This window comes from Lepidochelys olivacea (genome assembly GCF_965140295.1).
Source record: "Lepidochelys olivacea isolate rLepOli2 genome assembly, chromosome: 11".
Classification (NCBI taxonomy): domain Eukaryota; kingdom Metazoa; phylum Chordata; order Testudines; family Cheloniidae; genus Lepidochelys; species Lepidochelys olivacea.
In genome coordinates, this window is record NC_140421.1 from 10645910 (window position 1) to 10668186 (window position 22277).

General features: G+C 41.8%; 1 protein-coding gene across 8 annotated transcripts in view; it reads right to left on the reverse strand.

The window, feature by feature from the left end:
- The window catches only part of SEMA5B (semaphorin 5B), a 362976-nt gene that overhangs the window by 184534 nt on the left and 156165 nt on the right, over positions 1-22277 (reverse strand). For 2 of the 8 annotated variants that reach the window (XM_084642528.1, XM_084642525.1), the window contains one exon: positions 720-832. The exons of the other annotated variants lie outside the window; for them this stretch is intronic. The gene's annotated coding sequence lies outside the window, so the exon portion shown is untranslated. The remainder of the gene's footprint in view (positions 1-719; positions 833-22277) is intronic. 8 annotated transcript variants of the gene reach the window in all.

Here is a 22277-nt window from a genome sequence, read left to right on the forward strand (position 1 = left end):
CCCAAAGTGCCTCCTCTAGAGCAGAGGATTTGCCCCTTACTGCAGTAACTCAATAAACATTTAAATAAATGCAAGTATATTTTCTCAGTAATTAATTGTTTAACAGAATGTTGGGAATCATTAGGAAAGAGATAGATAAGACGACAGAAAATATCATATTGTTTCTATATCAATCCATGGTACGCCCACATCTTGAATACTGCATGCAGATGTGGTCGCCCCATCTCAAAAACGATATATTGGAAGTGGAAAAGGTATAGAAAAGGGCAACAAAATTATTAGGGGTATGGAACAGCTGCTATATGAGGAGAACTTAATAAGACTGCAGCTTTTCAGTTTGGAAAAGAGATGACTAAGGGGGGATACGACAGAAGTCTATAAAACCATGACTGCTGTAGAGAAAATAAATAAGGAAGTGTTATTTACTTCTTCTCATAATACAAGAACAGAGGGTCACCAAATGAAATTAATAGGCAGCAGGTTTAAAACAAACAAAAGGAAATATTTCTCCCCACAACACACAGCCAACCTGTGGAACGCTTTGCCAGAGGATGTTGTGAAAGCCAAGACTATAACAGGGTTCAAAAAAGAACTAGGTAAATTCATGGAGGATACATCCATCAATGGCTATTAGCCAGGATGGGCAGGGATAGTGTCCCTAGCCTCTGTTTGCCAGAAGCTGGGAATGGGCAACAGCGGATGGATCACTTGATGGTTACCTGTTCTGTTCATTCCCTCTGAAGCACCTGGCATTGGCCACTGTCGGCAGACAGGATACTAGACTAGATGGACCTTTGGTCTAACCCAGTATGGCCGTTCTTATATTCTTATGCTGTGGAAATGGGAGATATTTTCAATTATTTTTCTCATCATTTTTTTAAATTCAAAAAGATTCAGTAGAAATGTCCATATTCATGCAAAGTTACTGTTCACTTTTATAATACTGTGCACTTCTATAGCCCCTTCTATCAGAGGCTCTTGGAACACATCACAAACACCAATGAATTTACCTTCTCAACACTCCCGTGAGTTAATTTTACTAGCCCCATTTTACAAGTGGGAAAACTGAGGCACATAGCAAGTAAGTGGCTTGCCCAGAGGCAAATAACCAGTCTTTGGCAGAGCCAGAAAAGTAACTCAGGTCTCTTGACTCCAAACACTTCAGAGACAAGGCCCTCCTTGTTCTCCCAGTTTAATTTGGAAACCATAACTCTGCTTGACTTTTGCGCAATTACAGTACTAACCATAAAGTTTTACTGACATTGTTTTATATTGCAGTGTAGAGGCACACTGGTGGTGTTCTTTGATTAAGCCTTTTGGAACAACTGTAGTGCTTGTGGCAGTGAGGAGAAATTAGTAACAGCCCTGGAAGTAAGTCAGGCATAGTTCAGACAGATACAGTACTGTGGAAGTTCCCCCTTCGACTCAACACTGTAAAGCCCCTGGCTAGTCCAGTCCTGGGACTCTTCTGAGGAGAGACTGATGATCATACTGCACCGTACCAGCCCCTGTGGTGGTCTTGTGACTGCAACATGAGGAAGGGAGTAAAAGGAGATCAGCAAACTCAGGGTATGTCTACACTAGAAACGTGACAGCGGCAGGAGTGCAGCTGTGCCATTGTAGCACAGACACTACAGCGAAAGAAGTGGGTTTTCACTCACTGAAGTCAACCCACCCCCTCCGCAGGTGGTAGCTTGGTCTACGGAAGAATTCTTCTTTCAACCAAGCGGTGTCTATATTGGGACTTAAGTCACCTTAATTAGATCTCTAATTTTGCGCAGCCCTGAGTGATGTAGCTAGGTTGTCCTCAGTATTAGGTGTAGACCAGGCCTTATTGCTACTTGTGACATAAGCCAGGATTGGAACTTGAGTCTCCAGCAGACAAAAGCCAATATATCAAATAGCCATGCCACCCAACTTCCTATCTGATAGTCAGGCTTAACATATAGGCTTGATCTACTCAGCAAGACTTTATTTTCTGACTTAAAGACTCCAGTTACAGCTTCCTTCCTCCTCCACTTGCCCTGCCCAACTACCCCTGGATCAACAATTGCCATTCCTCTGTTCTAGCTACCACAAGGCATTATGGATACTCAAAATCCCGCACTGCCCAATCAAGCATAATCGGATTGGCATAACAAACTTGTAGCACACCCTGCAGTATTTCTCTCAAAAACACTGGAGTCTGTGCAATAACTGGATGAGAAAAATCTTTATCTAACGTGTGTATGTGTGAGATAGAGAAATCACAGCTTGTGTGTTTTTGGCTGAGATTTATGATTATCAGCTGCCTCATAAGAAATATATGACTTAATTATAACTAGAGAGGGAGAAGCACTCAACAACGTTACAATGGAACTCAAGTTTAGTATGCTTGGAACCACGAGTACTTTTCACTGCAGTGTCATTTTGGCACTTCACAGCATCGTTTATCACAAGCAAGCTCTCAGCTACAAAGCATCCAAAAGGTCTATAAATGCCCAGAATGTGAAAGGGGTGGGGGAAAAAATCAAACATAGTCTCCCTTTTCCTGCTACACCCAGCACACCAGTTTTATTCTGCACATTATTCAGAGGCCAGCAGCTGCTGCACTACATTAACTTTTCTCATCCATGGACCGACGAGGCTACTTTTATCAGCCCCATCTATTGCACTCTGGGCAGGTGTTCTTTAGGAAAAAGTGTGTTATGCTAAAACATATACAGCTGCAGAACATCACTTAAAGGGAGAGAAACAAGTAGGAAAATATCCAAATCACAAGTCACTTCTACTCTTCATTACCATGAAGGGTGTAGAAATGTTAATAACCGTGCTGAGTGTAAGGGCTTCAACCAAACAATGTAGGACGAAATTCTCATCAGAGTAGCTCCACTAAAACCACTCCAATTTACACCACATAAGTGTCTGACATCAGTCCCCCTAATACTCATACTTACCTCTGTTCTACCCATGAAACAACCAGGCTGTGATCTTGTCTTTAGCAGGCTGGACCAAATTTCTTTCTCAGATACCCTAGTACAACTGTCAATAGGCTTGCACCATAGTGAACTGGCCTGCTCTTGCTCCCACTGAGGTTAGTGGAAGTTCGCCATCAGCTTCAAGAGGAGCAAAAGCAGGTCCTCTGAGAAAATCTGGCTCACTGTTTTCATTGCCTCAAAATTCACTTTGCAGTGGGCTCTAGTTTATGGTCCCTATCCTGGGAACTGCTGAGCTCCCTCCGCTCCCAGCGACATCAGTGGGACTGAGGGTTCTCAGCCCCTCACAGGGTCGGACTCTGTGTGATCTAACATTAGGCCAGACAGAACCATGCTGGTGTAGTAGGAGGGAATATCTAAGACTATGCAGCCCTCCACACACTTCTGACATGTTGCTAAAAGCTGGGTCAAACCTCCAGTTTTGAACCTGATTTAGAAAATGTCATCTTTTGGGAGGACAGTCTCCAAACAGAGTATCTCCCAGTCTCATGGTGCTGACTTTACACTGTGGAACAACTTTTAAAAATAACCCTTCAGATCCAGAGCTTGTCATTTCACGGGCTATGCATGAGTGCTAGGAAGGCTGGCATTAGTTTCACACACTGTGGAGCTAGGGCTTTCTGGAAAAGATGAACTGTGTGTAATGAATTCCAAGCACATGAGTTCTAACCCCCGCACTACCATACTGCATATATAACCAAATTAGTTTAGAAGATGTAAGTTATTCAGGGACTTAGCTGTTCAGTCGGCCTCTGAGGATTTGCTCTCATTATGCCTTTTATGCAAATTCTGTCCTCCAAATCTCTTCTGAATCAATTATTACTAGATTAATTTAAACATGTCCACCTGGGGTGCCTGTATATCATGTGCCTCATGTTAAAAAGTAAAAGAGATGATAATGAATTCAGGAGGTGACTGAAACAGATTCCTGCTTTGTGGAAATGTGACCTTTTTGCATAATGTCATAAAAGAAAGAAGTTCCCTCAAGAAACATGGCAGATAGGGTCGTTCCTCAGATCGTCTGGGCTCTCAATCACTCTTTGGAAATTAGCATGACACAATAAAAAATGTATAAGAAATTTTTTTTTAAATATCATTTTAATGCTCCAGACTATTAAAGTTTTTGATGGAGTGCTAATTGAAATGTAATGCTTAATTTTAAGCAATGCCATTTTATTAATGGTAAAAACTTGAATTAAGGTCATTAACCAATGTTAATATTACATATACCCAAAGGGATAACAAAGCAATTAAGTTATTCACGAAATCGGAGACAAAAAAAGTACATAGCCCGCACATGGCTCTTGTAAGGAGGCGGAAGAGATCGATATGATCTGCATTTCCCCTATTGAGAAGGGATTTTGGAGGCGGGGGGGGGGCGGGTAGAGCAGAGAAGAGGAAAGGGAGAGGAAAAGGAGAATTTTTGCTAACTTAATCACTGAGCTTATTCAGACTTTTAATATGGTTTTAAGGCTATTCTGCTACCTGGACACTACACTAAGGAGATTCTAAAAAAATAACTTTGGGAAGCAAAACCAGTGGTGGAGAAGACACCCCACTTTGCTCCACTTTTGGTTTTAGGATCCAAGTTGTAGCTAGAACACATACTAGCCCATCTATCGCCCTTGCCAGCAGCATACCCATCCCCACACAACTGGACAGATCCTCATCTAGTGTTAGTGGCTCAATAGAGCCATGTCCATTTTTACCAGCTGAGGTGATGGCCCAATCCAGACACTAGAACTCAACCCTGTGTGGCGCCGAATGCCCTCAGTTCTTTGAGTTGAGAGAATTCAGTAGTTTGCAAGATCAACCCTAATACAACAGGATAGGCAGAGACATAGTGTTAATAAAAGGCTAGATGAAGAATCATAAGCAAAACCCTTGCGAATTGTCAAAAGTCATATCGTCCACGGGGAATTAAAAATTGTGTATGGCAATGGCATAACACTGTATTTACTGAACCACAACCACATTCAGGATAAACCCTTGATTAGCATAGTCTCTGTCATGCAAGCTTTGTTTGGCTGAGTATCCAGCAGCAATGGAAAGCCTTCAGCTAGCCAAGCAAAGTGGCGAGCCTCACTGAAGAGCTGAAAACCTTGCTATCTTTCTTTGGGTCCCAAAAGATTGGTTTTATTTTATCAAAACACACACACACCCTTCCTTTAAACTCCACATCAGAAAATCATATAAACCCCCTTCAGCATCCCATTGACAAAAACAAGTCAATCAAAAGTACCACAAATTTCCAAACAGCATCAATGCATCAAATAAATAAATCAATAAAATTAAAAGAAGATATTCTGCTATTGTACAGAACACACTAATGCTCTGCTTTAATAGTTCACACGGAAAATGGCTCAGACGGTTCAAAATAATTTTCTGGTGTGATCTAATGCATCATTTTTTTCTAATATATTTCTGTTTCCCTTCATTCTTGAGGGGAAACCCATTTACAAACAGGCTTACTAAAAGCATTACTAACTGACTTCTACTCACTTTAGCTGCATATAGTATAGAGAGCTCAATTCTGCCTCCACAGAAATCAACAGAAAACTAACTACTGACTTCAGTGGGTACAGGAACTACTTCTGAGTTGCGTCTAGTATCATAGATTCACTTATTTGCTATGTGAAACCATAGAGTCTTTGTTCTTTTGTGGCCCAAGCCCCAACACTCCCAAAAAGCTTTTCTCAGCATTTCAATTTGAGGTAGAAATATGGCTTTGGACATGGTGAGAGTTTGGGATTTCAATACACCGATACATCACGTTGGGTCTTATTTCAAAGGGGAGAGAGCAACCAGGAATACTTAAATGTTAAGAGCAACATAAGCCCCCAAGAAGAACTGCTGCAAGAATTCTCTAGTGATTGCTGATGAAGTCTAGCACATGGAAGGTGCCAGTCTAGCAATCTGGTCATGTTGGAGACGGACACACCATTTCTGGTGCAAAATTTACAATCCATATCTTTTATTTTCCAATAATGTGCTCTCCCGCTCTCTCCTTTCATTTCTTCAGAGATTGCAACAGGATGCATGAAAACCCAAGAGACATATCACCAAAGTCCTTTTCTCTAGAAAAAAGAAAAGGAGTACTTGTGGCACCTTAGAGACTAACCAATTTATTTGAGCATGAGCTTTCGTGAGCTACAGCTCACTTCATCGATGAAGTGAGCTGTAGCTCACGAAAGCTCATGCTCAAATAAATTGGTTAGTCTCTACGGTGCCACAAGTACTCCTTTTCTTTTTGCGAATACAGACTAACACGGCTGTTACTCTGAAACTTTTCTCTAGAGTCATCTCTTCCTTATCGCCCTCTTCAACAGGATGGAGAAAAATCATTGAAGACACCAAGGTCTATGCAGAGTGAGCCAAAGTCAAATTCATAAGATCATTTAAAACCTCACACCATCAGGCTATTATAAAGATGCAAGACATTATGGATTGCAGTTTAACAGATCACAAAGGCGGACAATAAAGGAAGGGGGGGAAATGTTCCCTATACACTGAAACTTACTGATTAAGGAGCAAGAGTGGTCAGGGTCAGTGGCAGCATTCACATTCTTAAAGCCGAGACTCACTCACTTCTTGATATTAATGGACACACCATTGTCGCCAGACAGAATGTTTTGTTATTCCGTGATTAATTGAAAGTTGCAGGCAATGAAATATTATAGGCAGGATAAAGCTGTCACTTGAAAGTCATTTTTCACAGTAATTCCTGCCAATGTCTACTATCTGAAATAGTATACACCGTTACAGACAAGCCCTCAAGTACAAATACATTTCATATCTTTATATAAATAACAGTGCCAAGCAGCAGCAGTCTAGAGTAATCTCTATGGGATATGAAACAGGGAGAAAATAAGGCAGAGAAATTGTCTTCAAATATTAGTGAGGTTGTGCGTGTTAATCTCAATCAAATGAAAATCAGGCTTGTCTGGGACGTATGTGATATAATAACAGACACTCTGTGGCATAAACTACAATGGAAAACCTTCCTCTTAGGCCGCTAATTCTAAATCTTAAAAATGAATCTGGATCAATACTAATTAAGCTTCTACAGGGTTGCCTCATCAGCGACTGGTCAAGTTTAAAGAAAAGGAGTACTTGTGGCACCTTAGAGACTAACAAATTTATTTGAGCATAAGCTTTTGTGAGCTACAGCTCACTTCATCGGAGGCATGCATCCAATGAAGTGAGCTGTAGCTCACGAAAGCTTATGCTCAAATAAATTGGTTAGTCTCTAAGGTGCCACAAGCACTCCTATTCTTTTTGCAGATACAGACTAACACGGCTGCTACTCTGAAAACTGGTCAAGTTTAATTTCTGAAGACCTTTTGATCAAAGATCCTTTTATATTGCTTTCTTCATATGCCTCAAGAAGATATCAAATCATCACTTTTCTCCAGCATATTTTATTTTGGTCATAAGTAACTGTGACCAAAGCATACACTGGCTAACACCTGAAACAATGTCTACAATGCTCGAGAAAAAGAAACTGCCATATAGATAAAAGGTACCGAGGATGCAGTTCATGTCACTTACATGTCTTGTGTAACAAATTCACAGCTGAGTTGCCATATTGGGATACAGTTGTCTAAATATCTGGAGTTAAACCCCATTCTGCACTCTGTTGGATGACGCTTAGATCTGTCGTAATACTCTAGTAATATATTTGCTATTTGAAAAAGAAAAAGATATTCCACTATTCCAAGTAGATGTGCCTTTCACAGACCTCCCCCTGCAAAGATCACAGTATCTAAAACCAAAAACTTTAGCCTTACTGAACCAAAGCTTGTCACCAGTTTTCAATCTGCGTTTCAGACATCCTTTGAGAAGTCCAAGAGACTTTAAAGCATTTAAATGCACCCACTTTTATATTTTGAACTAACTAAACAAAGCAATAGAAAAAGTGATGCAGAGGTATTTACCTGGTTGTAAGATGGTCTTGCTCAGACTCTTGTAAATCTGCCAGTGACAGAAAGGTTTTAAATGGTGATATAAAAGCACAAAGCCTGGGTTGTCCTATGGCCTACAGGCAAATAGCAATCTCTGTCTTTACCTAATCCAACCAGAACCCTGGAAGGGAGTGTATCTGTGTCCACCGGCCCTTTTAACAGTCACTTAATGACCGTTAACTTTTTTCAGCCAGCCATTGATTCTAATGGCATGTGTATTCACAGACAATAATACCTCAGACGGCCTTCATTAATTTACCATGCATAATTTCTCTGAAAGCTTTTGCCAATAGAATACCACTAAACTGACTCGCTTAACTGGTGAAGATAAAGCACTTTCTGTGTGAGACCATTATGCAGATTCATGGAGTTCTCCTAAAACAGATTAAAAAGTAGGTATTGTTTGGTGTCTACACATTTTTGGACACAGCAAAGTTACATGGCTTGCAAATTTAAAACTGCTGCTTGAATATCCGGTATTACAACGACAACGTAAGATACTCTAGGCTGGGGAAGAGGAGGGACAGGAAAAAAAAAAAAAAAAAACAACCTGACTTATATGAATAAGCCTTTCTGCTGTGAAGTTCCTGAAACCCCTTACAAATTTCAACAATGGGAAGCCCTAAAAGTGAAAAGCCTTTAAAATACCAAGAGAAAATGCAGCAATATAGATATTCACAAGCCCAGTTTCATTCATCTGGAAATATTTTTTTTTTAAAGTAGACTTTCTTCACTGGCAACAAACCATCTCAAAAAACAAAACTCTGGAACTTTCAAGAGAATTACAGTGCTCCCCATTAGCACCACAATAATTTAACACTTTGTCAGCATTTTCCCATAATAAATCTCCTGAGTCTCCTCTCAAGTACATTGGTGTAAAACTCAGGAATAACTCCAGTGGAGTCAATGGAATTAGAGAGCAAAGAATTATGGACCCTGTTTATAAAAATTAGCTATAAATATTGTCTATGGCCTTTCATATTTACATAGTACTGGTTTTTACACAAAAAGGATTTTTTTTTAATTAAAATTAAATTGGCCTTTTTGAAGTTACAGGAAAGACAGATGCAAGACAAACCACAAAAGTTATTTGGAATCAACTCTGCTACCTTTATGCTACATAGTACATTACTCTGCAAGTAATCACGTTAATTTCAGTAGGCCTGCTTATGAAGTATGGTATTACTCAAAGTTAAAAGGGATAGTCTAGCTCTGAGTGATTACTGTTTGTTTTGTTTAATATGCAGGCTTTTTTTTTTTCCCTTGCCCTCCTCTAGCACAATATCTAGAGATGGGGTGAAGCCTAAGAAGTTTGGGCCTATAACTTAACCTAAAAGAAAAGGAGGACTTGTGGCACCTTAGAGACTAACCAATTTATTAGAGCATAAGCTTTCGTGAGCTACAGCTCATGAGCTGTAGCTCACGAAAGCTTATGCTCTAATAAATTGGTTAGTCTCTAAGGTGCCACAAGTCCTCCTTTTCTTTTTGCGAATACAGACTAACACGGCTGCTACTCTGAAACATAACTTAACCTAGACTTTCTCTAAATTCATGGGTATTTGGATCCAGTGTTTTGGTTCTACCCATTAGACAGAGAAGAACTGGCACAAAGTTCTAACACAGAAGCAAACTTTATCAAACTTTATGGGTATTGGGAGGGATCTGGAGTTCTTTCTCAGACTCTCTATTAAAAACAACTTAATTTATTTTATTTATTATTATTTCAGAATGCAACCTGCACAGGAGGTCCCTTTGGGTATTTTATAATGAAGATTGAGGGACTGGTGGGAGGGGACAGCAGGCGGGGGGGACCTGTTCATATGTAGTAACTTTTTTCCAGCCTAAAAAAATCCATAAGACTTTGGACAACACGGACTTAGTGCAAAGGAAACGAGCTGCTACCAGCACACATGCAATGAATACTCTGGAGGAGACATCAGGGACTTGAGCTAACAGTGCCAAAAAATGGTTAATATTCCTGGTAATTTAAAGTGCCGAAGTACAGTTTCATATGAGGCTGTAATAGTGACAAAGAAGCCAGTACACCATCTGTCTAGTGAATAATATGCATTTCCAAAACCCCTAAGTATATACCTGCATGATGAAATGCAAAAAAGCCAATCTACACTTCAGTCAAGAATTATTCTTCTTCAATTTATCTTTTCTTCTATACGTCTGATTTACACTAACTATCCCTTTGTTGACAGGTTTCAGAGTAACAGCCGTGTTAGTCTGTATTCGCAAAAAGAAAAGGAGTACTTGTGGCACCTTAGAGACTAACCGATTTATTTGCTCAAATAAACTGGTTAGTCTCTAAGGTGCCACAAGTACTCCTTTTCTTTTAACCCTTTGTTGTTATCTTGGTCAGTGAATCAGACACCAAAGGCTTTTGTTAAAGTAACACAGTCTGATTTTGACCAATGGAAACCTGGGTGCAAAAAATTAGTATTAAGACCAGAATTCTCTATTCACTTAAAGTGGTGGCAGTATTCTAAGCCTATTTAGCACATGTATAAATGGCTACCCTAAACAAAGCAGTGGAGATGGTGGAGAGTTCTGGTTTGGTAGCATTTTACTCACGTTAGACACAAATGACAACTCAAGCATGGTAGTGGATAAGCAGGCCCTTTCTAAGGGTTATGATACAGCGATACCTTGGTATGCCATTCTCACCTTCATTCTGATTTTCCTGACCCTTTGAAAATGTGTTTCTGCATTGTACTTTCATGTGTCTTGATGATGGGGTAGGGGAGACTGGGAAAGAGACTGATGGATAATTACCCCTTCTCTGGCTCTTGATTTCTGCATTAATTGGTCTTTATTGGAATCCTGAATGTAATGCTTCTAGTGGAAAATTGCAGCACTCTGCTTTCAGAGTTTATAATGACAGGCCAAAATACAATCCGAATATCTGAAGTACCAGAGGTTTCTAGGCAGTACGGTGCGATTAATGCCAACTGCATTTCAGCAAAGACAAATCTACAAATAATGTACGATTTCTCTCTTTGTGAATAACCACTTGAGAAAACTCCCCTTCTGTATCTTAGAAACCCAAACCAATTTTGGAAAATTGTCTTACAATAAATCAAATTTGGGACACTGCTTGACGGATGAAATTTCAAGCATCATCTCTTTATTCTTTGGGTGCCTCTTTTATGATGTCAAGTTAGCAGGAAAAAAACCACAGTGGATATGCAGACTCCAGAGACTTTCAAAGGTTTCCATCTGGGCCTTAATTGCTATCACAGTTGCCTCACTAAATTGGACACGTTCCTCCCCCTCCTCAGGGTTTTGTCTTTATATCTGTTTTGGCTTCCTTTTGCCTTGATGAATGGAATCTGATATAATCATTTGGTATAAAACATCTTCCTGTGTATGAACATGTAGACTCATAAGTCAGGTTTTTACAGTTCTGTCTTCAGACGTTGCTCTGAACTTTACTCGAATTGATTCTTTTCCCTTTCAGGATATTATTTCGGAAAAGCTTAGGAGTAGATTTCCTCCAAAGATCAGACGGAGATTAGATTCCGCCCTCCAGTTTTTAACCACTGCAGGGAAAACTACACCAAAACTTCTAAGCAACTTCTCCCAACCCCAGAAAGCACAGACAAACACAACTCTTTCTCCCCCTAGAACACAATATCACCTGTTCCTGACCCTGTCTGACCAGTTCATTATTGCTTTCAGATGTTAATTAAAGATCCCAGACAGTCTGCTCTAGCATTATTTCTGATCTGTCATTGCCTGGCTTCTCACAGTTAAGATCAGTGTATTTCTATAGACATTCTCACCATCTGTCTTCACTCTCCTAATTTTGACTGTTAAATAAAAATAGGCAACATCATCTACAAAAACACCTTATTAGGGCTCTGCCATGAGCTCTGTATCATTTATAATTAACTGCAGGCCTGCTTGTTGGTTTCCAATAAGGTCAGGCATTCACTAATCAGATATGGTCCCAGGAGACTGTGCATAAATATCCCATATTGAAGCCCAAATTAGGCTAATTGCAAATTTTCTTTTCTCCTATAAAGCAAACATTTGTGAGATCTTGCAACATCAGAGATTCCTTTCTACAACCAGAATTACAGCAGATCTCCTTGCTGACTGAAAACAAAACAAAACAAACACCCGAAAAACAAACAAATCAGCCTAAGCAAATGTATTGCAGTTTGGATTCCTCTGTGCATTCACTATGTTGGAGATTTCTTATTCTACTACTAACATTTCACTCTTTAAAAAAATGAATAAAAAGAAAAGGAGCACAAAGGGTAATTAAACAGGGAGGTAAAGACAAAAAAAAAAATCTTGGAAGGAAACATGGTTTTGTGGTTAAAGCACTGACTGCCAAGGACTCAGGAGATCCAGGTTCAATTCCAAGCTCTGCCAGACTTTCTCTGGGACCTTGGGCAAGTCCCTTAATCTTTTGGTGCCTCAGGAACCCATCTGTTTAAAAACAGGCAAAGCAAAGGGGGAAACGTTACTTCCTTCCTCCAACCTTTTGTCTTGTCTGATCCTACAAAGACTTACTTACGTGCCTAACTTTATGCACCACTCAACATGTGTAAAATTCCACAAGCATGGAAGTCTCAGCAAGAGTGGGGCCTTACACTCTAGAACCTTCAGGGCAGAGATTTTCTCTTAACATGTGTTAAGACCTCTGTTGGATAGGGGTTTTTTTTTGGAGATGACCAAGGGTTTGCATGCCCATAGCGATAAAAGGGTGGAAGGGAGTTTTTGTTAGTGTCTGGTTGAAACCATTACTTTAAATGCTTCTGGGATTTTAATGTTTTACTCATATTGTGTTAGAACCTTGGATAGGAGTCTTTTATTAATTATTTAGATTTAAATCTAAATAATTAATGTGTGTTTTTTTACAGTGCCCAGCATAATTAGGCCCAAATCTTTAGCAGAGCTGCTACGTGCTGTTGTAATACACATAATAAATAATATTAATCATATTATCCCAAGGCAGCAGTAGACAATAATAGGTCACTGGAGAAATGGAAAGTGTTAGAGATTTGTTTTAGTAACCAACAGGGCATCAGTTTATCAACTGGAGGTGTAAGGATTTTAACCTACTGATTTCTTTTATCTTTAACAGCTAGCTCTGAGTTTAATCATAGAATCATAGACATGCTAGTGCCTACCTCACCCTGAGGCATGATGGAAAACCCTTTGGGATCTCTTAGGAGGAGAGGTTCCCGAGCACTGCTAGGTCTTGCAAGGCAAGAGCATCATCATTGGCTAGTCAGCCTGTTTGATGGCAATTCGTTGTTTCTGGTATCACTCATCAATGTGCTAGATACTTTCCAAATATAAAAGAAGGTGTGGGTCCTGCCTCAAAGAGCTTACAATGAAGCCAACACACAAAGTGTGCAAGGTGCAGTACGTTTGTTCATAGGCTAGCAGAATGGGTCTGGGGCCTTCAGCTGCTACCATCACACAATATTAAAGGTGCAGTACGTTTGTTCATAGGCTAGCAGAATGGGTCTGGGTCTGGGGCCTTCAGCTGCTACCATCACACAATATTAAAGATATATAAAGTGAAGATATGAAGTTCATAACTGACCCCATTAAGTTTTTTATTACAATGTGTTGGGGAGAGAGGGTGGTTTTAAAGTTTAATGTCTTTAGATATGGTAAGATTATATATCTATATCTATAACACATTATGTACATACACATTATATAATTAATACATATTAAACACATTATCCCCCAATATCCCCAGCCCTAATCATTGAGCTAGTTTCTTGCATGGCGGACGTGGACCTTTGGGAGGGTTCCGAATGCACAGAGGGTACTGGCCTCATCAGCCAGCTCCGGAAAGGTGTTCCGTGCATGGGAGCAGCATGGAAGAAAGCTCAGTGATTTGTGGAGGTGAAGCGCACTGTAGATCTTTTCAGTCTCGGCTAGTTTTTATAACCTCAGCATTGATGGGCAGCCTGTTAAATGTACTCAGTAGTAGTATGTGACACCAGGGGTGTGCCCACACTTTGCAAAGCCAAGAGTCACATTGGAGCCCTAATGCTGCACCTGATTTTAAGAGAGAGACAGACATTTGTTTTGATGCAATTCACCAGAAAAGAAAACAAAGCCCAAGAAAGGCTGGGTTATGACTCTATACAGAGACATGCTGTCCCACCAGCAGCCCCTCCCCCTCCAGGTACTGGGCTAGGAAGCATGGACTTCAACCAGGTGCATCATACATCTCCCTTGTGCAGGCATGTTCTGCTGATCAGTTCAGAAGGGGAGGGAGGGAAGGTCCTTTCCACACCCACTGGGGAGCCCAGTGCTCCTGTCAGTTCTATTGTGGCAAAGTTCTTCTGCTCCCCAGGTACAAAGTGTGGGATTGTCTAGCCTCTGTACTGGGCTAGAGAGGGGATTTGGGGAAGGGAAAGGGAGGGAAGGTTCCTTGTGCCTCCTTCTTTCACTTATTGCTCTATGCTGGACCACAGGCAAACAGAGCCCCAAACTTTCATAGAGCCACTTAGTGGAAGGAGCAGACTTGGGCTACACCTGGCTAGAACCATTAGTTTGTCAGTCACTCTTGTACACAGAAGGTCCAAGAGGGTGTCCAAAGGCCCCGTTTTAGGGCTCTAGGTCCCTGGCTGCACCTTAGGTACATATACATACCTATGCCACAGTATACACAGTATTTTGCACAAATATATGAAGTCCCACTGGATTCCCCTTGGGCCCAAGACACCTAGGAAACAGCAGAAGAAATGTCTGCTTCCACCTTCAGTTTGCCAGGCGACTGTGCCCTTTCTTCTCGGACACGAATCTAGCCACAGCGAGCCATATATTAGTCACCTCCAGATCAAAGTATTGCAATTCAGTGTGTCTGGGACGGAAGGTAGAGGTGATATAGATTCCTGCACGGGCAGAGTGAAGCAGCACACTTTGTCAGCAGACCACATCACACCAATGCTCTTCATCTTCCACTAGCTTCCAGTTCACTTCCCTTGACCAAATGTTCAATAGGGGAGAGACCCAGCTACATCAGAGGCTGCCTCTCCATTCACGACTCTCTGAGAAAGCTGTGCTCCTCTGGAACAATGCAGCTAATGGTGCCCTTGACAATGCTCATGAGAGCTGTAGATAATGTGTTCTCAGCTGAGGGCCCTTGACTTTGGAACGACCTCTAGACTTACGGTCTTCAGACCAGGTTGGAACATTCACCTGTTTAGCAAGCTGGCCTCACAACAAGCAAGCTCCTGAGAACTTGGGAGCCTTGGAAGAGCAGAATCCACTATGAACAGCATCATCTTAATCTTGAGTACTGCATTGCGTGCTTAGATATTATGATGATGGGTGCTCTAGAAATGATACAGACGGGAGAAGTTGGTGGATGTAGATAGAATAGATACATACAATAAAAGGTTGAGGAGTCTGTGACCGAATGCACTCCTGTATTCACACCATACACACTACTGTAATGATCTTTGTACAAAATATGCCTTTGAGGTATCATTTGAAAACTAATAACTCACTGGTCAATAATATCATGGTAAAATCTATGTAGCAATATTGTGTGTAAAGTTATGAAATCCTCCCTATATATATATATATATATATATATTAAAGGCACATGTTCAAACTCACGTAACCCCAATTGGGTAAGACAGGTCAAGCAAGCCTGTACTCACTTAAAATCCTATTTTCTTTTGTTTAATAAACTTGTTTTATTCTTTAATCAAAACTAATCCAGCCTTGTGGTTAAACTGGGCTGTGTGGTAACTCCATTTAAAAGGAGCAAGTTGTTGTATATTGTTCCCTTACAGAAACAAAGGACCTTTGTTATCTGAATGTCCAGGAGAGGGCTGAACAATGCAGTACATAACACGCATTTTGGGGAGGAGGGAAATCCAGGACTGGGAGTGTGTTGGGGTCATCCTGCATCTGATAACCCAGGTTGGTGGAAGCCAGAGTGTGACTGGAGAGTACTGGGGGCTCCAGTTATACACAGACACTTAGGGTGTGACCTGCATGCTATCTGTGAGTGGCCCAGGTGGGAACTACTGCAACAAGGCATTGTGAGGTACCCACGGTTGCAGGGCAGTGGTGACAAACCCTCACTGGTCTGGATTGCACCCTGGAATGTCATAGCTTCTTTCTAACTTTACTAAACCCGTGCCTTGAAACAATGAAAGAGCTAAGGACAGAAGTGAACTATTTTAACTGTGTTCTTCTTCACCACAACCTAAAGGTTCTCTTAGCTACAAATGATGGAACTGTGAATACCCTAGTTCTATTTCATTATTAATTCATCTGCTTAAATTTGGTATGTGGAATTTAAAATTGAATCAAATGAAGGCTAAGTGAGTAATAGCCTAGTGTTTATTGCCCCATTTTCTCTGGAAAACTGGCTTCAAATGCCATTATAAAAGACAAAACTTTTTTTTTTAATAATTTTTTAAGGTCTGGTGTCAGAGGGGAAGGGCAAGCCTTGGCAATTCTGGATATGATATGCTTCCCTCCCTGGGTCCCTGATGAATATTGTGTAGCTGTGTACACACAACACAGCAAATAGCACTGCTCTTTGTATTCTCTCTGCAATTTTCCCCTTTCATACAGAATTCACAACTTGCTGCAGCCATTCGGCAAAGTTACATCTCCTTTAAACACAATATACAGATCCTTTCCCTTGTTGTTTTGAATACTGAGCACATTGGATACTGATTTTCTTTTCTTTTTGTTTAAATTTCTCTTTTCAGTGTGGAGATGGCTTACACCAGGTACAATGCAGACAGGTAGCATGCAAGGATTCCCTACACAGGTCTGTTACTCCTTCTTGAAGTCTGCAAAAACTGCCAGTGATGCGGTTTGATGATATGAACAAATGCTTATTAGGGTTTAAGGAGGAGATATTTGAAGGAATACATGGAAATTAGGCACCCTACTCCCACTGACTTTCAATGGGGATTGGGAACCTAAAGCTTTCAGGGAAAGGGACAGTCTCTTTTTTCTATGTTTGTACAGTACCCAACACATTAGTGTGACAGCTGTGCAAACAACAGATGTTTTCGTTTGCTGGCAATTCCCAAAATTTAAAAAAAAAATTGTTTTGGTTCACAGTATTTTGTTCGACCTGAAAACAAATTATGTTTTCATTAGATTTTGAGCATTTTTAAACATTTAACAAATTTTTTAGATAAAATTAAGAGGAAATTTCAAAACAAAAACATTTAAATTTTTTTGGAATTATATTTTTCCACAATGGAAACAATTCTGTAAACAGAAAAATTCTTGAAATGTTCCCATATCACTGAATCTGTACTTTCTGCCAAAAAAAGTTTCAGTCAAAAAATTTTGAGCCACTTTAACTGGGGCCACAATCACACTTTGGCCTTTTGAACACCACCCAATATAAATATCTCCCACTAACAATAATAAAATAATAAAAAATAATGATAATACCATCTAGCTCTTATTTAGGGCTTTTTATCCGTGGAGCTCAAAGTGCTTTACAAAGGAGGTCAGTATCATTATTCCCTTCTTGACACAACTGACCTTTGTCTCTTCGAAAATCTCCCCTTCAACTGCCACTACCAAATTAATTTTCACTTAGCATCTAAATGACAGATGTGACATCAGACTTCAGATCACCAAATCACCTGTTGCCTCAGAGTTTTAACAATGTCATACAAAATCACAAGTTGAAGTCACATACCCCTAACATAAGGCTAAAGAGAAATGTAGGTTTTCCTGCTTCTTTTTAAAGTTTGGTAAGCAGTATCAGTTCCCTACCACATCCCCAGGAGGCATGGAGAAAGGAAAAGTGCTATGACTCAGATTGATCCCTGCTGGAATGCCATCCACTTGACACAAAGCCGAGGAGGGGGGGGGGGGGGACGGACGACACACGACACCCAGGAATGATTTTATTGTTGTTTCTGAAAGGTCTAGTTGGGTGCAGTAAGCAGAGATTTCTTTGCACTTCTGGTACTTGCAGACAACTTGCCTTTTTCCTGTAGGCTAAATGATAAATATTTGTTTTTCTTTTAAAATGTTGGTCTCTTTAAAAACTTGTGTTCATAAAGCACTGTGTAGTAGTGCTCTTCTGCACAGCTCCTCCCCACTAGTTCTGCATGCTTGCTTGCCTATCTGCCTAAGGGTACGGCATTGGAAAAATAACAGCAGCGCCAAAGCAGCACACGTGGCCGCATGTACCTAGGGTCTTGAACGGGATTATATTCAGGCAGCTAGCCCATGACACTGCCCATGCCACCATGGCTGCAAGATCAGTCAAAGCTAGCACGTGTACGTCTACCGAGCTGGACATTTCGCTTCCTGCTGCAATGTAGACATATCCTCAGAAAGCAATGTAGAATTACCTGCTTTGACAAGGCATGCTTGACACGGGTTGCATTTCACTGCAACATCACGCTGACGTCACACGCTGAACACAAACCAGAGTGACAGGTTACATGTGGTGTGTTCCATGGGCCAGATCCTTAGCTGGTGTAAGTGAATCTAAGTCTACAGTAGGTCAGTAGAGCTACACCAAATTACACCAGTTGAACATCTAACCCTCCATGTCTAATAATTAAGGCACAGAACTGCGAGGCAAGAGTTCTAGCTTTTAATTTTAACACTACCCTGTGCAAGTCATTTAACTGCTCAGTGCCTTAATTCACCCCTCTGTAAAATGGAGCTAATATTGTCTATCTACCTCACAGAAATGGTTTAGTTAGAGTTTGTAGTTAGAGTTTGTTTGGGATTCTAGGATGAAAGGTGCTATGGAAATTCAGAACATTATCATAAACCATTAAAAACACACTACAGAGAAAGTTAATGGGTACAGTTGCTAGAAAAACATTACCCTCCTGCCCATGTTAGCATCATGCCGTACCATGAGCCAATGAATCAGGCATTGCAGCAGTGCTGTATTTGAAGAGCAGGTGCTAAAAGAGGAATGTACCATAAACTAAATTCTGGTCAGTCCAAAGGCTGGTTGGTGTAAAAGTGTTGTGTGTGGCTTTTCTACCCGAGCACCATGGATATCTGGGCCAACTGGCTACATTTTCAGGGGTGGAACCCGCCACCCAGACAGGACTAGTGCCCTCTCCAAGCAGAGCCTTCACTGAAATAGGATATTGCCAATTAGAAAAGACATGCACTGTCCTCTTTCCTCCTCCCCCTCCACTGAACAGACTGTAAAAGAACAAAATCACAACCATCTCACAGATCACAAGAATATAAGAGAGACCAGGAGGAGCTGCTGCCCACCCATGACTGTTTAATTCCAGCCCAAAGAATCTGTCTCCTCCAGCTGTGGAGGAGCAATCAGCGATGGAATCCAACAGTAAAACAGAGCCAGTGGAGATGCGACTTTGCGCCTCTGGCTCCAGCACTCAGCTAATTACAAAGGACTGTTAATATAATTAGTGCAGGTGGATGTGGCCAAGTCTCCCTGAAACAACTGTGGGGAATTTTCAACCCTCATTTCCAACCGAAAACCATCTGTCTAACTGGAGAGCACAAAATGAAACACCTTCATGCCAAATCCTTCCATTAAGTCTGTTAGTATCACTAATCCAGCTGCAATGTGTGACATGCAGCCCTCACATAGGAACTGGTTAGTGAGGGAAAACCCCTCTCTTTATCCTCTCCTCCACCCCATAAAAATTAATTCATGTTCATACAAGGAGATTGAAATTTCTAACCCACTTCCTTCCCACCACATTCCCTCTCATCTGTCCCAGGTCGGTGTGTTTCAGTAAGCTGGGCTGGACACAGTACTGGGTTTACAATGGTGCTATGGCGCCAGGTCCAAGCTCCAAAGGGGCCCCGGCCCACTCTGCTTGGGCTGCAGTCCAAGGCCCCGCCAGCTCTTCTCCGCCCCCCACTCTCTCCTGACGGGGCAGAAGCTTGGTTCCTGGGGCTCCTGCTGCAGGGCAGGCTCCGCCCACACCCACCAGCAGCCAAGCTCCCCCCTCCCCCGCCTCTTCCCCCCAGGGTGCCACGTACCCGCCCCTCCCTCTCTCAGCGCTTCCCCCGCCGCCAAACAGGGAGGGAGAGGAGCGGGGCTGCACCGCATTCGGGGGAGGAGGTGGAGAAGAGGCGAGGGTGGGGCCTTGGGGAAGGGGGTGGAGCAAAGGCAGGACCCTCGCACTCCTCCTACACATACCCCCTCCAGCCCCCTGCCATGAGCTACGCAGGACAGGGGATTGGGAGCATCCTCATGACCCCAGCCCACACCCCCAGACCCCTGCCCTGACTCCTGCACCCCCTTCACATACCTCCATGACCCCACCCCTCACTCCTGCACCCCCCTCACACACCCCCACGACCCCACCCCTCACTCCTGAACCCCCAACATACCCAGTCCCCCCACACCCCATGCCCTGACTCCTGCACCCTCTCACATCCCCACCCCCACCCTGAGCACCAAACAGGAGCTCCTGCACCCCTCGCACCAAACAGGAGCTGCTTCAGGTAAGCATGCCACACCCCAACCCTGAGCCCCCTTCTTCACTCTAACTCCCGGCCAGACCCTGCACCCCAACCCCCAGCCTGCTCCTGCACCCTAACTCCCTCCCAGACCCTGCACCCCCAGCCCTGAGCCCCGTCCCACACCCTAAGTCCTGGCCAGACCCCACACCCCATTTTTTAACATTTTTTTAATAAAGCGCTTTTATCCAAAGCGCTTTACAATAGTTAGCTAATGGTACAAACAATAATTGGAAAGATCATTAAGTGGTCCACCGAGACCCACAGCGATTTTCAAGTGGTCTGTGGAAAAATAACTTAGAATACAAGAACAATCAAGCTATCTCACTTTATTTTCGTTTACTTGCTATTACTTATAGGAGGAGGATGAAGAAAAAAGAATGAAAAACAGGGGTAGGGGGAGATGAGAGAATGTTCTTTTTCTTGGCTGGGTCCCAAGGAGGGGCCCCAAAAATGAAGCTGAGCACAGGGCCTGTCAAGGTTCCTTCCCCACTCTGAACTCTAGGGTACAGATGTGGGGACCTGCGTGAAAACTCCCTAAGCTTATTTTTACCAGCTTAGGTTAAACTTCCCCAAGGTACAAACTATTTTACCTTTTGCCCTTGGACTTTTTTGCTGCCACCACCAAGCGTCTAACGAATATACAACAGGGAAAGTGCCAGCTTGGAAATGTCTTTCCCCCCAAAATCCTCCCAAACCCTACACCCCACTTTCCTGGGGAAGGCTTGATAAAAATCCTCACCAATTTGCATAGGTGAACACAGACCCAAACCCTTGAACAATGAAAAATCAATCAGGTTCTTAAAATAAGAATTTTAATGGAAGAAAAAGTAAAAGAATCACCTCTGTAGAATCAGCATGGTAAATACCTTACAGGGTAATCAGATTCAAAACATAGAGAATCCCTCTAGGCAAAACCTTAAGTTACAAAAAGACACAAAAACAGGAATATACTTTCCATTCAGCACAGCTATTTTATCAGCCATTTAAACAAAACAGAATCAAACACATATCTAACTAGGTTTCAGAGTAGCAGCCATGTTAGTCTGTATTCGCAAAAACAAAAGGAGTACTTGTGGCACCTTAGAGACTAACCAATTTATTTGAGCATAAGTTTTCGTGAGCTACAGCTCACTTCATCGGATGCATAAAGTGGAAAATGCAGTGAGGATGTTTTATACACACAGACCATGAAAAAATGGGTGCTTATCACTTCAAAAGGTTTTCTCTCCCCCCACCCCACTCTCCTGCTGGTAATAGCTCATCTAAAGTGACCACTCTCCTTACAATGTGTATGATAATCAAGGTGAAAAGAAAAGGAGTACTTGTGGCACCTTAGAGACTAACCAATTTATTTGAGCATGAGCTTTCGTGAGCTACAGCTCACTTCATCGGATGCATACTGTGGAAACTGCAGAAGACATTATATACACAGAGACCATGAAACAATACCTCCTCCCACCCCACTCTCCTGCTGGTAATAGCTTATCTCAAGTGATCATGAAGTTGGGCTATTTCCAGCACAAATCCAGGGTTTAACAAGAACATCTGAGGAACGGGGGGAGAGGGGCTGTGTGTAGGAAAAAACAAGGGGAAATAGGTTATCTTGCATAATGACTTAACCACTCCCAATCTCTATTCAAGCCTAAATTAACTGTATCCAATTTGCAAATGAATTCCAATTCAGCAGTCTCTCGCTGGAGTCTGGTTTTGAAGTTTTTCTGTTGTAATATCGCAACTTTCATGTCTGTAATCCCGTGACCAGAGAGATTGAAGTGTTCTCCAACTGGTTTATTAATGTTATAATTCTTGACATCTGATTTGTGTCCATTTATTCTTTTACGTAGTGACTGTCCAGTTTGCCTAGATTACTTAC